A 22610-nucleotide genomic window follows, 5' to 3' on the forward strand; every position below is an offset into this window, starting at 1 on the left:
CCACCATTTATTAATTACTTATACAGCAATATATCTGCAATTAATTATTACTAAATGTAATGACCAACAAAACCTAATCGAATGCTTTTGTAATTTCTACCTCTTTCCATCAATTTTTGTTATCTTTCTCCTTTTTTGTTACTGTCTTGTCAAGAGTGCCACAAAGAACCATTTTAAAATATTCAAGTTTATCAAGTCAAAAGCAAATTCAAATAGTGTTATGTGTACTTCCCAGAGAGAATTTTTTCTAAAATAATTATAATATAACAGATAAAATAGTTTGTGTACTTAGAGCTCTTATACAATTCATATATTTTGTCTCGAATAGAACCAATATCAAGACGGTCAAGATTCGTCACCCACTTTGCATATAGACGGGTTTTCTTGGGTGAATCTAATGTATTATTTTTCATTTTATAAGCGATATTATTCACAGTACCCACACTAATATTTAGCGCGGCTGCAACCCGTTAAAATCATTTTTAGTAAAATTGTAAGGACTTATCACTACACAGTATAAAACAAAGTCGCCTTTTCTGTCCCTATATCCCTATGTGCGCTTAAATCTTTTAACCTATTTTTTAGGCTTATTTAGCAATTAGCAAAAACGCTGCCTAACCCTACGAGTTAGATCAAATTAATGTACTACAGTATTGTACACCATAAAAAGGTCTACAAAAAAGTCCGCGATGGTATATGTTTATCTTTTAGGGATAACCCACATTAACCATTTTTATTGTTTACTTTTTACGTGAGAAAATGGCTTATTTACGAAGCTATTTTAAGCAATGCGGCATTAATCCTTATCGAATTAAGTACCTTAAATACAGTGTGCAATTAATATAGATCAATATGGTTCCTTACAGCATGTAAATTAAACAAATATTTTCGGAGATATTACAAATTTAAAATTTGCGTTTAAAAATGTGTAATGTAATAAAAATTGTATGAATTTAGATATTCCAAAGATAGCAGGAAATCTTCATAGTAAGTATAGGGGAAGAGGAATTGTTTTACTCCAACTTTAATGCGTGCAGGCCAAGGGCAGTAATGAATGAACCAAAAATACTGGATCGATTTTAATCATGTTTTCATTGAGTGACATAGGCATATATATTTTATGCCCGTGCAAAGTCGGAGCAGGCCGCTATGTTTTTATATACAACGTTCATATTTTTTTCTGTAGTGTATTTAATTTAGTATCAGCATTGCACCCGTGCGAAGCCGGGGCGGGTCGCTAGTATTATATAATATCATTAAAAATTACCTCTCTAACGGAAATTATAGGCAAAAGGGGGCCTCCATTATTTCGTTTCTTTTCGAAATATTTTATTAACGCCGCAATAAATTTGTGACTATTGTTTTCGGCATTTTCAAACGAAATGAGATAAATGAATAATCAAAGCGCTAAAATAACCTTTAGCGGTTTTTTATCTCTAGTAATAATAACTAATATTTTTAATAATTTTCCTTACCGCCGTCCGTTTGTCAGACGTATGCAAAATTCTTTAATGCAATAGTGTTAAGAGGTTTTAACTCTTACCTATAAATTATTGTGGTTGCATAATTAACTGTAGTCTTTAGATACACTATAGTCTTAATATATTTTATTTTATTTCATAACATTCTTGATCAATTATTTTATTTAGATTAGAATGTTCTTGTATGCCAAAGCCAAACTGAACTAAAACTCAGTGTTGATGCGACAACATTTCAATGTTTCGACGTCACCAATATCCACGACGCATTACTAAAAAACTTTGAATAGACTACTACCGTCTACTAGTTAGGCAATAATTTTCTTTCACATAAACTCCAAAATGCACGATAACATCATTATCGCCTTTCTGTAAAATATCAGTTGTTTTTAAACTTGCATATTATAGAAAATAGAAAAATTAATAGTAATAATTATATTTTCAAGGTATAATAATTACTCTATTAAATGTATATATTATATCACGTGACTGATATAGCCCTGAACATTTGGAGACACAAGATTGTGTGATTATCTGAGGACTGAATGATTTGACGAATCGGACTAGAGAGTTTTTGTTATTTTGAGACTTTCATATTTCTTAGCTTATTTGGGTCATAGTATTAGATGCTGAAATACGCTATCTTTACTTCCCACTACCTTTGCTAGCTTTGGAAGCTGAACGCGTTTCCCTGCGACTCTTTAAATTATCTTACGTTGACTCTACCAGCTCTGTATTAGTATAAAACGAGGTGCCGGGTTTATTTGCAACTTTAATCAACATTTCCTAAACTGAAACCAGTCTTCCCATTATTTCACACTGTAGTAGTAGCTGTAGTCATTCAAAAAAAATTAAGAACTATATTACTTAAAGTGTATTAATAGGAAATGATAGAAAGAAATCACTATATTTGACAATAGAGTTATAATTATACCTCAACTGCGACCAGTTTAAGACAAAGTTTCATATACTTTTAAGTTCATTCAGAGAGCCTTTACGCCAAGAGGCTTTCTATGTTAGGAGTACAAGAACTGAATTTAAGTGATGTTTACGATCTATTTTCTGCACAATAATTGAAAAGCTAAAAACTCAAGAGAAAGAAGGGTAAATTGAAAAATTCTCTAGCAGAATAGTGACAATTTAAAACAAATAAATTTGTTTTCGGTTTTTGACTTATTTTTTAAAAATTTTTAAATATTGTAATATTGTAATTGCAAGTATATCGTCCATAATTAATATAAGTTGATAACTCGTCCTAAATTAGACATAACTAATATTAGTCTCAATAACTCCACGTAAAGCAACAGGTCATCATTAAAAATCCAAAGAATTGGCGATACTAAAATGGGCGAATAAAAATTACTTGAAAACTAATTTATTTTAACGGAGAGAAGTGAAGACTTGTTAGAACATCTGTACAAACAATACTGCTAAATCAAACAGATTCTAATATAAACGAGAACCTTATAATGTAAACGCCTAACTCACCATCAGACATCAAATCCATTTCATAGAATACTTAGTGGAATATTAATAGCGCTATCTAAAATCTCCTTAAAGGAACACCGCAAAAATTTGCCTCCTTGTTATATTGTAGGTGTATTTCTGAACTTCATCCGTCAGCTTATCATTACATTATTGTTACCAAAATTTTATTGGTAAAGCCTATATGGAATTGATTCCTAGGTTTTGGTAACTAAAATAGTTTATTAACTGCAAGCTTCTGTCCAATTTCCAGTAGATAAGGTTGATTTACAGCACCTTCAGTCAGCCTTTAATTGTAAATGGGCTGAAAAATTTTTTTTACCATATCCCATCATAAATGGATGTTATTAAATATGCAGTGATATGGTGGAAGGTATTTGGACATATTATTCAATCATCTGATCTATGGTGTATCTTTTGTCAGGTCTGTTTCAAAAACAATAAATCGCCTATAACATAATTAAACATTTCATTTATATCTACCAAGTGACAATGCGAAATACTTCACTCTTTAAAATAATATCTTCAAAGCTTAAGTTATTAAAGTTATTCCTTAATTACAGCCTTCGCCGACCATTTGTGGGACCTTTTCGTTGAATTCCTCTGCCTAGCATGAAGAACAACATATCTGCAATGAATTACTAAAAAATATGATGTTTTACAAATCCTAATCAAATATTGTTCTTTTTTTTAACTATTACTTTTTTCCATCAACTTTTGATATCCTAATACTTTTTTATTAGCGTCTTGCCAAGATTGGCCTAATGCTTTATTTTGAAATAACTATGTCTGTACACAATTTGAAATAAGTCTCTTTATTTTTATTATATGCTTTTAAAGATTGTATTTTTTAAGCAATGTCTGTAAGTTGCATTAAACCTTTTCGTGGGTTATCTTTTCACTATTTAAATTATATGAATCCTAACAGTATTCTAAGTGATGACTTATATTTTTCAAAAAGACTAAGTTTTCTATGGATACTTTCCATATTAACAGTTCTCCTTGAAATAATTGTTCTTAATTATGTTTATATCAGCAAAACCATTCACCATTTTTTTTATATATTGTAGGTCCAGTCCAGATAAACCCCCGTTGGTAAAATAGGCAATATTAACGAATACAAACTACTTCATATTTATATTATCGCTCGTCACTAACACATCGCTCGTCATATTATTAGTATTAGTTACACACATGTGTATAAATACAGGCTAATAGATTAAAACTCAACTTCAGTTAAAATAATAAATCAGACAGTTCTATTGTTGACAAAATATCTTTGCGATAACATAACAATTGTGATTGTCATTAGGCAAGACTGCAAAATCCGGCAAGGAAAATAATATCAGGCCAGTAACCAGGCTGGGTAGGACCCTAGAGATGTCTTCTAGGATGATCTCCAAGTGGGTTAATCGCCAATCGATAGGCTTAATACCGAGGATCGTGGTTGGGAGCCCATATTACGCAGTAAGTCCAGTCCAGATAAACCCCCGTTGGTAAAAATTAAACTTTGAAATATAAGAAAAACAATACATATTCTATATTAGAGATTTGACACCAACTACTCCACTAACATTAAATCAGTTCTGCTGGTGTTGTTCTCATTGTCAAAATAATACTATGTATACACATTTTATATTTAATGCGAAGAATTATATTTGATTTACGATGATTTATTCAGCTTATAAAGCTTTAAATGCGAATACTGCGACAGGAACTTCTCCTACGGGACCGATTATGTCCACACCCAACAACGAAATAGTCTCCTGCGGGACCGTCGCGCTTAACTTTAAACCGGTAACGGGATTGGGGGAACAGCCAATGAGGAAAGGAGATCCGACGACTATCGCGGACCGTAATTCTTGTGACGGATCAGTTTAAATTCGGTTCGGTTAAGATATAAATTCGCTTTTCTCGTTGTAATTTACAGAAAAAATTCCGACCGCATGAAATGTTTTATTTTTGCGTCGAAAACGCTGTCACGACTGATTTCATTCTAACTGGGGTGATGCTTGTTAATGTAATATTGATAAACCGCCATTTTTTTCTTTCTCTTTCTCCTACCCAACTTTTTTGTCATTGAATATTTGTTACAGGAAAGTTGAGAATGTCGAAAGACGTAAAATATATGACAACTCTTGTTAGTCTGGATAATACCAGAAATTAAAATTTGGGTCAAACACTGTATACAGGGGATAGACAAAATAATATCAATACCATTGCATGACGGCAACACTGCTTTAGTGTAAATAATATGACGTGTATGTATTGTTCAGTTCCATGTGCCATATACTGTAGATTATATTTCGGTGAATTCTTTGTTTTATTCTTCGCCGTTTTTGAACACAACCAGTTTAAGAATTCTGTGATCTGTCATACCTCAGAAATGGGGGAACTGTTTAAAGTATAACAAGTAATGGTAGCATACGCAAAACACAGTAAGAAATGATCAGTGAGGGTAGCAACGACTAGCAAAACCGAAGCAACAACTTAAATGACAAAGGCCGGCCAACAGACAAATAGAAAACATAAAACAACCGCGCGAAAAGTGACGTCAGAACTCAATACACATTTGTATAATACTATTTTAATAAAAACAGTACAGCGGGAGCTTCACAAAACTAACATTCACTGAAGAGATTAGAAGAGAAGGTTCCGTTATGATTTTAATGGCAATATCATTGTCCTCACGTTCACATTACTCTCGAGTTACTAGCATATTACTGATAAACACTGCCAAGAAGAAGTCAAAGGGGTTCAATTTTGGTTTGATGAGCATTATATGTTAATATGATCAGACATATTCCCTAAGCTGCATAACCGCTAAACCTTAACAAAATTGAATCATTATAGGGAGCCTTAGAGCAGAGAGTCATTAGGAGATTTCCATATCCAACATCATTGTAGCATTCTGTTGGGTACTCAGACATTCCATGAACCTATTATGCGAATAGTTGCAGCCGTTTTAAAAGCAAACTTCGAAATAAATGGTAAGTGGTAGGTTACAATGAAAATTTCTTAATAATCTTTGGGATTACATACAAAACTCATTCAGTATTCATTAATTTATTAATATTTCCTTTATTATATTTATTAATATTTAGTTTTAATATTTCCAAATATGTTTGCACCGGTTTTGAAACACGTGATTAAGCATTAATGTGCTGAAGAATAACATAATTGAGCCTTTATTGGCTCGTATTCCGCTAGTATAGTGGCTCGTATTCCGGCGATTTCTCGCACAGTGCTTAGCTCAAACGATTCAGTTACAGTCGATAGCTATCCCCATTAATAATTTTATCGAGCAATGCCTTCGTATTCTTGTATTCAATTCTTTGCCTTTCCAGAACTTCTTGGAGCTGTCTTCGGTGCAAAATCGCCTTGTTTACATTTGTCACCAGTAATCACATATTGGAATCCACAGAACATGGTTACCATAAGTTCAACACAGTATTCGATGACATTTGTTCATACTTCCACGAAATGACACTGAAAAGCGAAACCTCACTCAATATTGGTTATAAATGTGCCCGATACCACTTACTACATAGTAACGTCATCTGTAAATCCGTTAAAATTAATTCATGGGCCCGAATATTCTTAAACATATTAAGCTACAGCGACATATTTCATCCTGCAACACAGATACAGAGTTAAACGTAGTCCATAACACAGTTTTGAGCCATTTATATTCTGCATACCAATGAAGATGAATAGTTGTATCTCATATACATGACGCATCTATCAGTACAACAGCATATATATCATTTATTAGTATTTGAATATGATGAGCAAAAATTCACGTCGACAAAAAAAGCAAATGTTTGCACTAATCGCAAATAAAAATATGGATAACAAGATATTGTATGCGTCCATCTACTACTTCTTCAGTTAAATATACTTCATTAACTCGCACATTCCGCTTTTGACACTTGCTAAGCACCCACGCCCACAACCCCTTATTGCCTTAAAAATACGAAATTATGAATATTTCCCATTGATCAATTGTTCGTCTAGTATGGGGAAAATAATCTCGTCTAATTGGCCATATTCATTTCCATGTTCTTCTGCACCGTACTCCTTCAATCGTAGTTTTTTTTTCATTTTAAAGGATTTAGGGATCCATAGTTCAAAACTCAACTCCACACCATCAGTCATATATAAGTGGACACTCTACCAATAAGTTTACCAGACCCCAAAAGAATAAATATAAATTTATTTGTCTTTATAATATAGAGCTTGGTAAGTTGGTGAATTGACAGATATTTCAAAACGAACCGTCTATGAAAAGGTTGCACCCACATTTCCTATATGCATTCCCTTTTTTCGCCATTTATCTAAAAAACCAATCTGCCTTTTTTCATTCCTGCATTATTCGATTCTTCGCCTACTATTCGATAAATATCGGGCGATATTTAGATTCTTAAATAACCTCGAGAAATTCGTATAGCAAGGAGCTGATTTCGAGACTGAAATAAATAATGCATTAGTTTCGGAAGAGGGGCCTTTTCGACTCGTCGAAATCTGGGCATTTTAAGTGCGATAGACAACCAGAAATAAGTCCGAAATGAGACTAGAGCCTGCCCAAGTCTCATTTTCAAACAATGTCAGTTGATTAAATTACTAATGACGTTTTAAATATTTAACAAAACGATTTGTACGTTATTTTACATTTACATTTGAAGCGACTGTAATAGTGACTGTGTTAAGAACTTCTATTATTGAGTGTCCAGAATTTGTGATGCAAAACTTTGACTTCAATATTACTATCGATAAGAAAAAGGTTAAATTTAAAAGGCGATGCCGTTATACTTCTGACTACGATTTTGGGATTTTGTGTTATTGTTTTAAATATTTTTATTTTATTTAAATATGTGTAGTTTAATATTTTCAATTGAATAGCATTTTGGATAAAAGTAAATCTATGAATATCTACAATTAAAAAAGAAACGCTCAACTGGATAGCCTAAAAAATACAGAGTAATTTTGAGACAATATCCATATATTTCCAGATATATAAGGAAAATAACAGGATTGTGTGGACAAATTTGTAACCCTAAAATTACATGAAAGTTTAATTTATCCTCCAACATGAAAGTATGGCACCGTAATAATTCATTTTTCCTAATTTTATCCTACTCTCCATGTGTTAATATGCCATTGTGTAAAGTTTTGACACTATACTAACTCATTTTGTCGTATATTTAGAATGTCAAACTAGTACTATCTTGCAGCTCTGTCGCCAAGAAAAACGCCAAAGTTAAAATGTACATTTACTCAATGATACACAGTCAAATATTCCTTGCGCCATTCATCATTTCAAGGAGCTTGACCATGATGGTCGACATCCAGTAAGTGTAAGAAAGTGCACCGCCAACACTTCTACTAAGTGCAAGATCATCAAGAAGCGAGTGCAGTGACATTCGAGAATCTCCATGAGAGAAGTCGCCTGTCAAACTGGGATTAAACAAGTCTTCGGTTCATCGAAATGACAAAAGGAAGCAAGGAATCTCAAGGCGTACAAATCTCTCATCGCGATCTCAAGCGTCGATCCGCTACTCAGCGATGGGAGCGCATCGTCTTCACAGGCAAGAAGCTCTTCACCATTGGTCCGCTGTGGCTGCTGACACGTCGGCCATCGTCGAACACTGCCACAATCGGCAGTCCGTCATGGTCCGGAGCGGAATTTGCGGCAGCAGAGCGACCCCTCGAAAGACGTCTTTGTGGGCCGAGAGATGAAAATCAATCAATAATCGTCGTGACTTTCTCAAAACTGTCGTATATCCGCGAGCTCAGCAGCACTTCGGCAATGCGAATTGGACACTCTAACATGACAACCCATTTTCTGGACCTCATTACGTCAGCAGAATAGCCTCTCTACTCGCCGTACCTTGATAGAATGGACTACAGTATATGTTCTATTTTAAACGCCAGAGCCTTTGATGCACGCTGCAAAAGTTTGGAGTTGCTGAAAAAATTCCTGCGTCGAGAATGGGACCAATTTTTGCCAGAAGACTTTTAAACGTTTAAAAATGTACATCGCCGTGGTAGGAGGCTACTTCTCAGCCGGCGAGTATATTATTGCTAAAGGTCCATGTTATTGTTGTTAGTGTCACACACTAATCATGGAAAGCTCAAAATTGCAATTTCGACTTTCATTACTTAATTTGTTTATTCTTAAAATTGGCAAGTTGATGTAATTGACAAAGGACGGAATTACAAAACCTATAGGGAGAAATAGAATGGGAGGGTTTCAAAATAAGTGAAAGTGGCTAACAAGCGAATTGAGTAAAATAAAAATAAAAATGTGTTTATTTCTAAATAAATGTGAGATAAACTCTCGAGTCGAATGTTATGAATAGTGATAAAAAGAGGACCAGCTGCAACAATCTCAAGCGCAAAACTGATGGGAATCGATCGACATCAACACCAAAACGGAATATTAATGGCCACAGAGTCTTGCTATTTATATGGTGGCATTAGCAAGGTTTGGTCGATTAAGAGCTGCAAAACCTAAATAACGTCAATTATTGCAAACAAGACAATAGAGTATAGAGAGTAATAGACGCACCGTTATGAAAGGCAAGAGATGCAAGTTATGACGCACTCACCAGACCTAACGCCTTTTGATTACCTCTTGCTCAGATCGATGCACTATGGTTTGGTTGACACACGCATTCGAATCACACGCTTTCCTCTATATATGTATTTTTTAATAAAAAATATATTATCAGAATATATGCACTACAAACCCCTAATAAAATATGAATGAAATGACAGTCGCAGAGCTCTATATAATACATGGTAATATTGGCAGAAGTAGATACTGTAGAAAGCTGAAGTAAGAAATTGTAATTACACTTTCAATCAAATTGGCACCTGTACAATTTGTTCATTAAAGTAATAAACATCGACGGAAGTTAATTTTAGCAATGGAGTATATCTAACAGTTCAATTGACACATAGATGGCGCTACTAGAATTAAATCCATATGTTTTTAGTTAACCCTAACCCTCAAAAGATGCGTGTATAAATTTGACAGCTGTCAGATTATCAGCTTGTGTATTATAGCATTTAGAGTGAAGCAACTTTTGGTATTGTGAAGAAAATGGGTAAAAAGGAATTTCGCGTGTTGATAAAATATCGGTTTTTGCAGGGAAAAAATACAGTTGAAGCAAAAAGTAGGCTTGATGCCGAATTTCCAGATACCGCCCCAGGAAAATCAACCATCAAGGATTGGTATGCTAAGTTTAGAGGTGGTGAAATGAGCACCGAAGACGGTGAACGCAGTGGACGCCCAAAAGGCTCTTACCGACGAAAACATTTAAAAAATCCACAAAATTATTTTGAATGACCGCAAATTGAAATTGAATGAAATAGCAAACACTATAAAGATATAAAATGAACGTGTACATCATATAATTCACGAATATTTGGGTATGAGAAAGTTCTGTGCAAAGTGGGTGCCGCGCGAGCTTACTTTCGACCAAAAACAACGACGAGTTGATGATTCGGAGCAGTGTTTGAAGATGATCAAGCGTAATAAACTCGAGTTTTTGCATAGATATGTGGGATTGGGAGTTTACTATTTCTGCAGAGGACTAGGAAGAGTAGACTGTATAAGTGCAAGAACTGGAGACTGAGGTGTGATAACTTCTGGAGCCAGTGGATAGAGACTTTATCGATTTGGAGGCGATAAGCGCGGAACTCCCTCTTACGGTGGAACAGAATTGTCTGAGTTTTTCTAAAGTTAATCCGCAGCCGCCTGAATTTGTACTACGCAGTCGCCTGGTTAAATTGGGCTTGAAGTCTGTTGCGGATGGCAATGGGGCTGTAATCGATGGTAAATCAAGCTGTATGATCTGTATCTGCGCTAACTGATAACTCCAGCAGGATTTGAACCGAGACTTTACTAGCAAATGGCTCTATTACCCTCTAATTATGTAATGCTGGTTACGACCCTGACTATCGCGGTAATCTGTCTTAACGCTACCTGAATGGTAAGTGAGTGAGACGAATTAGTCCGTTTTCTAATAGGGACGAACCCTCAATATCGGCTTTCAACCTGTAGCCTCTTTTTCCGGTTAAATATACTAATATTTGAAAGTAAACTAATAGTCTTTTTGATTAAAACCCTTTTCCATTTGACACCTTACGTACTAAAAAGAACAAATTTAAATATATACAACAGCGGAATCCTTTAGAGTAATATAAACCGATTATTCGTGTGTTTAAATTAAAAACAGGAAACAAACAAACAGAGCTTGAGAGGATGGGTCCGTTAATTTCCTTTTTATTTTTAACTAGAGGATCAAAGCAGCTGACGTTGAAGTTTTTGCGTTTACCTTTTAAAGCAAAATTAATTAAGATATCTTAAAATAGACTTACTCTTTGCTGTATCGTTATATTTTCCCGTATTATGCAGTTTAAGCAAAAATTGTTGGGAGAGATAGATTTTTATTAAAATTTCGAATAATATTTTTCTTTAAGTTCTATAAAATTCCAATGAGGAAGAAATCGGTGAAGTGTTGAAGGAATTTTAATGAGTACGGTATTGTTTTATATACATCTGTTTTAAAATGTTTTCAGGTTACGTAAACATTGTCGAAAATATGTATGTAAACTTTATATGTTTATGCCAATTTAATCTACCTTACTAATACACTAATTTACTTCAAATAACAATGAGGTTTATTATGTACTATAACCAATATTGCTACGATTTTTAGTTTATATTTTAGTCTCCTTTTTCCCAACTAAAGTATATAGTGGGTTCCTAACAACGGTCCTCAGTATTAAGCCCACCGACTGGCGAGTGCCCAACTTCTCATCTCAGTGATTATCCCAGAAGACATCCGGTCTTACCCAGCCTGTTTACTGGCGTAACTGGGATTATTTTTCCTGTCGGATTTTACATTCTTGTTTAAGGACAACATAAATGTTAAATAATCGCAAACATTAATTTACGACCATGTCCCAACAGGATTCGAACCCGCGTCTACCGCAACAGTAGGAGGACCGTCCTGTCATCAATACCACTTCGCCAACTAAGCGGGCATTTATGTTTATTCATAGATTTAATATGTAAGCAATAAGTACAAGTTTAAGTTTAAAAATGTAGATTAAAAGGATAAATAAATTACCGAAAAAAAACATATAAAGCCGAGCATCAAAAAAAAACTTGCAAATACTAAGAAAAGTCCGATATTATTAATAGCATATTGAACACATATAGCACATTGTATAATTAGCCATGAATTTTCAATGATTAGTTATGAAACTATCACACCACAATCACTATCGAACCATACTCAATCCAAGACCAACATGGTCACCAAACCAGCATTACCACCAACCACCATTACTATTAGAATCGCAGCCAGACTAATTTTATAGTGTAGTAACCAGTTGACGGTAAAACCATCGGGCTGAGATGAAGCAGACTTCTTTCCATTAAACGTAGTTTGTGAACCGTCGAAACCATTACATTTGGTGACTTTTGTATCATTAAGCAGAGTCTACAAGTCGCCAACAAGAGAGGACACTCTAGAGAGATTATTATCGCAGGTTTTATGATCATCCATCCAACAGTTAGGCTAAGACTTTTTTACTGACCAGTTCTACACCATTTTGCGTACACAATCTATCTCGGCAACATCATAAGACTAGTACATTAGTAATAATCTTAATAAAAGATTATTTGTAATTTAATTTGTATTATTTTAATAAATTCCTTCCCAAAGAAGAAGTCAAAACAATCTCTTCCATTCATCAACAATACGAAAAAATATGAAATAATAATGATTGATACATTCTCAATTAAGGTTGGTTATAATTTTATAAAATTCTCAACTTACTCTCATTCTACATCATCTTCATTTGCCTTATTCAGATCCATTAGATTTCTGGTTATTCTCTGAAGTTAAAAAATCGCCTCGAGAGTATAACCTTGATAAGATGTTAATTTTAGAAAAATTTAAATTATACTTCTAAGGGTCTAAACACATCGAAAATTTTATTTAATGACTATTTTGAATACTAGAACATATTTGCATAAATGCTTTATCTGCAAGGGTATTTTTAACGGGACGAAATACGTTTTGAGATATAGCCTTTATGCATATTATTTTAAAAGAACCATTTTTAGTCATGTTAGTTCCAAAATATTTTCTTCTGTAACCTTTTCGTTCATTATATGCAACAACGGAATATCATGGAAGATTTTCCAATTCTTCTTCTACTCCTATAGGTGTGGTACAATTATCTACTACACTATAACTTTTACTAATATTAATTACAGTATCTTTCCTCTTGTATGTATTTCCTTGTATGTTCTAACATGTATTTTCTATCCTTTTACATCATAAAATAATATTTAAATTAATGAGTTTTATATTTGTGAATAAATGTCAGCCAGTATTTTTTTATATTGTGAAAAACCTTTTACTACACAAAAGTACAAGCACTATGCATAAGTATGCAATGTTATTATTTGATACATATGTCATTTTGCTCTACCAAAATTAAACTCAAAACTACACAAGTTATGTTTCATGAAAATAACAGCAATATATATTTATTATAGGGCACCTGAAAGTTTTGTGCCTAAAGGCTTGCATTTAAATTAACTTTCTAGTTTCACTAAAAGGAAAAAACCGCTTTAAGTCATCTTCATGTTGCCAATAACTTGATACATTTAAGATTCCATTCTAGAATTCTGCAAGAAAAGCTTTTTAAAAATCTCACTATACATTTAAAATGATTCACATATGATAAAGATCATTCAACAACCAGTTACAGTTGGTCTTCTTCAGTCTGCGAGCGATTGGTTTTCTATCTAATCAGGCAGCAGAGCGTGTAGGTTTTCACGGAGGTGTAGTCTAACTTAGCATTTCGCAGCGAATCTTTTGATTGCTTCTTTGACCATAAGGATTTCTAGGTCTCCTAACAAGTTACAAGAGCTCCTTTTGAAATCTTTAAATAATATTCCTATTGCTATCCTGGGTTCAAACTCACAATTAATTATAAATGATAACCATATTTTGTATTATCATTTTGGATTTTCTTCCAGATATCTTATTTTTAGCTTTGCAAATATGCGACTACTAACATGCTCCACCTATTTTAGTTTGATGACATAAATCTTTCTTGGTTTTACTACAAATAGTGCTATATCATCGGCGAATATGATTATTGTAATCCCCTCAATTTAGACATAGCACTGGTATAAAGTAGATCGAAGACCGAAGCCCATCAAGTAATCTACAATTACTGCTGCATGATAATACTACAGAATATTACAATTTTAAGCTCCCTTGTTTTCAGTAGCCTTAAAAATGTTATTAAAATAAAATTAAAAATGTTATTTAAATATCATCGAAACAAACTTCCAAACTTAGTTTTCTCTAGATTTTCTATATTTTACAAAACAATACAAAACACTTACCCCCAGAATTCTATCCCTATAGGAAGAGGGTAGAAACTGAAAATTATATTTTTAGACCGACAAAGGAGATATTTATCGATTGGTACCCTTCTCTAGTCTAGACCGTTTTCTTATGATTGTTTTTCTTTCCGATAGAGAACTGTGTTTATTTACCATAAAAATGGAACTGCCTGTCACTTTCATCCGTCCCCGAATATTTAGTTTCCTTTAGAGAGGCCAAACATCCATTTATTATAACAAATTGTGCGCGTAATCTTCGCTAGAAAAACTGTTGACTCTCCAAAGAGCCACCACTCAGTTTTATCTGAATTTGAAATGACGAATATAGTTTTAGTTTATATATATATATATGACAACTAAATATTCGGAGACGGATGAAAGTGACAGGCAGTTCCATTTTTATGGTAAATAAACACAGTTCTCTATCGGAAAGAAAAACAATCATAAGAAAACGGTCTAGACTAGAGAAGGGTACCAATCGATAAATATCTCCTTTGTCGGTCTAAAAATATAATTTTCAGTTTCTACCCTCTTCCTATAAGGATAGAATAAGGGGGTAAGTGTTTTGTATTGTTTTGTAAAATATAGAAAATCTAGAGAAAACTAAGTTTGGAAGTTTGTTTCGATGATATTTAAATAACATTTTTATTATTAATTTTAATAACGTCCAAACAACATTTATTTCTACATTTCATATACAGAGAGTAGTGAATAAGAAATCTGGTGATTTTTAAGGTTAGTAAAAACAAGGGAGCTTAAAATTGTAATATTCTGTAGTATTATCATGCAGCAGTAATTGTAGATTACTTGATGGGCTTCGGTCTTCGATCTACTTTATACCAGTGCTATGTCTAAATTGAGGGGATTACAATAATCATATTCGCCGATGATATAGCACTATTTGTAGTAAAACCAAGAAAGATTTATGTCATCAAACTAAAATAGGTGGAGCATGTTAGTAGTCGCATATTTGCAAAGCTAAAAATAAGATATCTGGAAGAAAATCCAAAATGATAATACAAAATATGGTTATCATTTATAATTAATTGTGAGTTTGAACCCAGGATAGCAATAGGGATATTATTTAAAGATTTCAAAAGGAGCTCTTGTAACTTGTTAGGAGACCTAGAAATCCTTATGGTCAAAGAAGCAATCAAAAGATTCGCTGCGAAACGCTAAGTTAGACTACACCTCCGTGAAAACCTACACGCTCTGCTGCCTGATTAGATAGAAAACCAATCGCTCGCAGACTGAAGAAGACCAACTGTAACTGGTTGTTGAATGATCTTTATCGTATGTGAATCATTTTAAATGTATAGTGAGATTTTTAAAAAGCTTTTCTTGCTAGAATGGAATCTTAAATGTATCAAGTTATTGGCAACATGAAGATGACTTAAAGCGGTTTTTTCCTTTTAGTGAAACTAGAAAGTTAATTTAAATGCAAGCCTTTAGGCACAAAACTTTCAGGTGCCCTATAATAAATATATATTGCTGTTATTTTCATGAAACATAACTTGTGTAGTTTTGAGTTTAATTTTGGTAGAGCAAAATGACATATGTATCAAATAATAACATTGCATACTTATGCATAGTGCTTGTACTTTTGTGTAGTAAAAGGTTTTTCACAATATAAAAAAATACTGGCTGACATTTATTCACAAATATAAAACTCATTAATTTAAATATTATTTTATGATGTAAAAGGATAGAAAATACATGTTAGAACATACAAGGAAATACATACAAGAGGAAAGATACTGTAATTAATATTAGTAAAAGTTATAGTGTAGTAGATAATTGTACCACACCTATAGGAGTAGAAGAAGAATTGGAAAATCTTCCATGATATTCCGTTGTTGCATATAATGAACGAAAAGGTTACAGAAGAAAATATTTTGGAACTAACATGACTAAAAATGGTTCTTTTAAAATAATATGCATAAAGGCTATATCTCAAAACGTATTTCGTCCCGTTAAAAATACCCTTGCAGATAAAGCATTTATGCAAATATGTTCTAGTATTCAAAATAGTCATTAAATAAAATTTTCGATGTGTTTAGACCCTTAGAAGTATAATTTAAATTTTTCTAAAATTAACATCTTATCAAGGTTATACTCTCGAGGCGATTTTTTAACTTCAGAGAATAACCAGAAATCTAATGGATCTGAATAAGGCAAATGAAGATGATGTAGAATGAGAGTAAGTTGAGAATTTTATAAAATTATAACCAACCTTAATTGAGAATGTATCAATCATTATTATTTCATATTTTTTCGTATTGTTGATGAATGGAAGAGATTGTTTTGACTTCTTCTTTGGGAAGGAATTTATTAAAATAATACAAATTAAATTACAAATAATCTTTTATTAAGATTATTACTAATGTACTAGTCTTATGATGTTGCCGAGATAGATTGTGTACGCAAAATGGTGTAGAACTGGTCAGTAAAAAAGTCTTAGCCTAACTGTTGGATGGATGATCATAAAACCTGCGATAATAATCTCTCTAGAGTGTCCTCTCTTGTTGGCGACTTGTAGACTCTGCTTAATGATACAAAAGTCACCAAATGTAATGGTTTCGACGGTTCACAAACTACGTTTAATGGAAAGAAGTCTGCTTCATCTCAGCCCGATGGTTTTACCGTCAACTGGTTACTACACTATAAAATTAGTCTGGCTGCGATTCTAATAGTAATGGTGGTTGGTGGTAATGCTGGTTTGGTGACCATGTTGGTCTTGGATTGAGTATGGTTCGATAGTGATTGTGGTGTGATAGTTTCATAACTAATCATTGAAAATTCATGGCTAATTATACAATGTGCTATATGTGTTCAATATGCTATTAATAATATCGGACTTTTCTTAGTATTTGCAAGTTTTTTTTTGATGCTCGGCTTTATATGTTTTTTTTCGGTAATTTATTTATCCTTTTAATCTACATTTTTAAACTTAAACTTGTACTTATTGCTTACATATTAAATCTATGAATAAACATAAATGCCCGCTTAGTTGGCGAAGTGGTATTGATGACAGGACGGTCCTCCTACTGTTGCGGTAGACGCGGGTTCGAATCCTGTTGGGACATGGTCGTAAATTAATGTTTGCGATTATTTATTATAACAAATTGTGCGCGTAATCTTCGCTAGAAAAACTGTTGACTCTCCAAAGAGCCACCACTCAGTTTTATCTGAATTTGAAATGACGAATATAGTTTTAGTTTATATATATATATATATATATATATATATATATATATATATATATATATATATATATATATATATGTATGTATATGATATAGTGAGTGCTAGTAATCCACAGTAATATAAATGCAAACAGGTTGATGAGATGTCGATGATTTTTCTTTTGTAGCAACTATTTGTTATTCTTTACTGTCTCCTTTTAGCTAACTAGGGTTTATCTGATCTTAGTGTAATACTTGCGTGAGTAAACGCCAAATTTGGAGAATTAAAGCTAGTGAATGGTAAGTGAACTAACTGAGAGACCAACTCAAAATATATCAGGTACTGGCATGACTAGGATGGATTTCCTTATAGGATGTTTACCCTACTAAAAGAAGTCGCAGTCATAAATTTGCAATTATATCCCTGCAACTGATAAACTGATTGTGTGTTAAAGAACATCGGCTATGAATAGATGATGATACAAATATATGTATATAAAATGTGTGATTTTAAAAATTTGAGAATCTGTAAACAATTCATCATAAATTAAACAACTAATGCACGTCAGAGGTGACTTCGAGTGTATAGCCAACTTCAGTTTATAAAAAGGTAAAATTAGTATTAAACTCGGAACGGATTTTTCTTTCTCATTTTACGAATTAGCATTACCTTAGTTAAAAAAAGATAAAGAAGTGCTGTTTAATATTTGGAATTACTCTGAGTATAAATGTTAAAGCTGTTAAATAGTCAGGAACTAGTTGCCTCTCTAATCGTTATATGAAACAGGGACGAAATAATGGGATCCCTCTCTTGCCCTTAAAATATGTTAAAGAGATTAATACTTGCAGTTTTAGTGCAAATATGTTTTAGCGTGTTGAAGCGGTGGAAAAAAGCGGTACAATACAACAAATTTAGCAAACGTATAAAAACAGTGAATAAATTTTTTCGATAGAACATAATTACTTCAGAGAAAGTATCAGTCTGCAAAGTATGCATAGAAAACTTAGGGATATGCAGCTCTTTGAGGAGTATAAGTCATCACTTCATGTACTGTTACGAAACATACGATGAATGGAACCTAAAGTTATTGATTTTGAAAGAACATAATTTTTAAAGCTATATGATAAAATTACACAAGATTTATTATATCATTTTCTATGTATCTAGAGGAAACATGGATATTTTAAAATAAGACATTGGGCCACTCTTAACAAAATGTTAATAAAGTAGGTAAAGACAACAAAAGTAGATGGACAGTAAAAGTTAGAATTACATTTTATTAGGTATTGTTAGTCATGATACTTTTCAATAATTCATTATAGATATATTATTTTTTATGATTCAAACAGACATGGCTTTATTCCTGGAGCTGAGTTAGTGTTTGGTCACTCGGGTAATATATTAAAGGTTTATATTTTATGTAATTTAGAAACAAGCCCAAATAATACACTGTAGAAAGAAGTATTGTCTACAATCAGAGAGACGAAAACAGAAATTTACACATGGTGGAATTGTTATCAAGTCTTCAATGGATTAGAAATTATCAATTTGGCAATGAACTTGAACAGTGATTCTTAGATTATTGACAGTGACTGAATGAGACTTTTTTGCTGTGAGCTGATGGTCCATTGATGGCAATTACCAAAACAGGGTGATAAGGAAGGAAACAAATAAATATCACTATGTAATTAATGAGGATATCTCTAGAAAATAGATAGATAGTAAAAGTTAGAATAACGTTTTATTAGATTTGGTTAGTCATAATACTTTTCGATATATCATTGTTAATTATGCAACCAGGCTTTATTCCTGAAGCTTCATATTGAGCATGCATTACTTTGCATATAAATTAGGATTAGGCGCATGCGTACATTGGGTCAAATTTATTTAGGAAACAGAAAATAATCACAGTTTGGCGCGTGTGCATAAACAGCTTCAGATATCTGAGATAATTCATTACCGATACACTTTTATAAAGATACGTTTTCGTTTCCTTGTTTGCTCCACACTTCGATCTTCAGAGAAGTAGCCATTAGATTATTAGAATGGCATTTATCCTTTTATATTATGTCTATTAGATCCAGATCAACTCTTGTTAGCAAATTTAATCTTTTCGTTGTATCACTCTCCACTGTTCTTGCATCCTGACAAAATCCTATTTAATTTCTTCTTCTCTTATTCTAATTACACTTTCACTCCAAAAAAATTCTAGCTCAAGGTCACCTATAAAATATAAATCATTACTAAAATATATCATGATTAAAGTAAATATGTATTACTGGTTAGTAAAATGTTTGCTACTATTCTTGACGGATATCTCTCATTAATAAATTGACTACGTCCAACACAAGAAGAGTAATTTTATTCTCAGTTCTTGATATCGATTTTAAATCGGCTGCTATTTCTGGATCAAATTTTAAGATATGTTCATTTCTATTTTATGTTGAAAATAATTTGTTGTATAATTGGCAGCTAACATTCCCACTATAAATGAAATTGATACTGTTTGGGTTTCATAGCTTTTAAAAATATCGCTTTAAATGCTATAGAATTATTAGTGCTGAATAAAATATAAATATTCCTGAATTTTTTGTTGCTTTCATCAAATCTACTCGATTCGAAAAGAATGTAATTAGAAAAGCAAGACGATATAATTTATTCCTTTCTATAGTTTATTCTATACAATATAGTGCGCATGTGCTAAATCCAAAATTATTTGCCAAATAATGTATGCTATCGTATTGTAGAGTATGAAATATTTGTGTGATTGTTGATTTTGTGAAAGATATGTGATTGTTGAGAATATACGTTAGCATTATTTGTGAGAAGAGATTGAATATTAACAGTTTTGCAAATATTCCAAAAGGTTTAGAGAGAACGCATCTGTAAATCTAAATTTCTGAAGAAAGTGTACATAGGTAGTAACAGAAGGAACTAAAGAAAAATATACTGACAAGAGAACAAAGAAACAAAAGAAACCGGATCTAAACGTTAAAAGATAAATAAGCTCTCTAGAGAAAGTACAATACAAAAAGTACTTTGATAAACAATTGATAATCAGGTAGCCTCCAGGGGATAACACTACAATAAAAGCGCCTAGAACTCTATCTTATAGGTGGTGTGGAAAGCAGTTATATGTTTAAATAATAAAACAACTCTAACCTAAACAATATTCTGTTTCATTATTTTATTTATATCAGTATTTTGTCATAACAAAGTCAAAATAAACGAAAACTTAAATTTTAGGTAGGCTGAATTGGTTAGCGCAGTGGTAAAAGCGACAGGATGGTCCTCCCACTGTTGCGTAAGTCGCGGTTTCGAATCCTACTGAGATAATCGTAATATGATAGTCGTAAATTAATCTCTGTGATTGTATAATATTTATGATCGTCTTAGGCAAGAGTATAAAATCCGACAAGGAAAATGATCCGAGTCACACCAGTAACCAGGCTGAGTAAGACCGGATTTCTTCTGGAATGATTTCTAAAATGGTCACTCGCCAGTCCTTAAGCTTATTGGCGAGTACCGCAGTTTGGAGCACGTTAAAATGTAGATCCAGTCCAGATAAACCATCGATGCTAAGAAGGAGACTAAAATATAAAAAATAAAAATAATAATAAGAAAATTTGATATGGCAACGTTGCATTATAAATTTTGATGGCGGCCATCAGCTTTTTTAATGGAAGCACTATACATTTTATTTACTATCTTATGAAGTTGTAAATAGCTCATGATTAAAAGCTTGATATTATGTCAACAATGCAATAAATACAAATAGAAAAATCCGATAATTAGTTGCAAATACCATGTTATTACACTTTACCAAGAAGAACCTGTTTAAAATTATGCTCAAAGTCACGTATAAATCTTAATTAATTCACTAATGAAGAACAATGAGTTAATATTGCAAAAAATCCCGAAACAACCCCTATAAATCGAAATACAATATTCCGAAAGCTATATTTAGATCACATTTGACTTCTATAAGAAATGTTCTATATATGTATAAATTTTCCTTTCCCCATTACGCTAGACGTTTATATTATCGTTGAAAGGTTTCGATTTGAAATCCGATGCATTATTGATATTACGGCGTTGACGAATCTAAATATCGTCTAAAATTTATCGAATAAACGCAGAAAAGAGAAAGAAAACGTAGAAGGGTCATATATAAAAATCGATGGTTTTTTTTCTCCAAAGGGGGAATGGGGGAGAAGGTAAAGCCGAAGGAAAGTTACGTTGGTCCCCTCCCAGCGATAACATATGCCGGCGTTTGCGAAATTGGTTCGTTTAGGATGCTGATTTCTTTTTGAGTTTATTACGTGCCAGAAATAAATGTATGTGAGTTTTATGCGCTCGAACTTTTAGACAGAAAGAGTTTCGAGAAGAAGAAAAAACAAAGTAATAATTCCCAATCCGACGACGATATACTTTATGATTGAAATCTATATTATTTTCAACATCTTGCGCTGAAACATGTTAAATTTTGTCCGATGTCAGATCACATTGTCGCTCTTCATTTAAAACAAATCTTATCCGATTTTGTTTCCTATTAATGGTGCAACTAATTGGTAAATTATACAGTAAGTTATAACATGAAGTCTTCTGGTTATATCCGCGTGAACTGATATTATTGAAGATGTTTTGAGAGTATTAACTATTGAGTAAAACAGCCGTTCCTTAATTAGTTGATGCCTCAGTATTTTTATATTATATAGTTGTCTTAAACTGGGTAGAGGGACAATTTGGGTAGGATATCCGCACGCTTGCACAAAAAGTAATGTTAAGGCAACCCGAAACATACCAATCCGTAACATACGCTATCAATAACTGTAATCCCATTTGGTCTTCGGATTTAATTTTCAATAGCTAAAAATCTCACGAGGGCAATCTACAAAATCTACCAGGTCTACATGAAAGAAAGATACACAGAATGATGATTTTAAGCCACATCACGTCTTCATCATAAAATTATTAAATTTCATAGCCTTTATCCAATGTAAACCTTAGAAAAT

This window comes from Rhynchophorus ferrugineus, unplaced genomic scaffold (genome assembly GCF_030347505.1).
Source record: "Rhynchophorus ferrugineus isolate W39M unplaced genomic scaffold, kcgeb_rfMv2 rfM1, whole genome shotgun sequence".
Lineage (NCBI taxonomy): Eukaryota > Metazoa > Arthropoda > Insecta > Coleoptera > Curculionidae > Rhynchophorus > Rhynchophorus ferrugineus.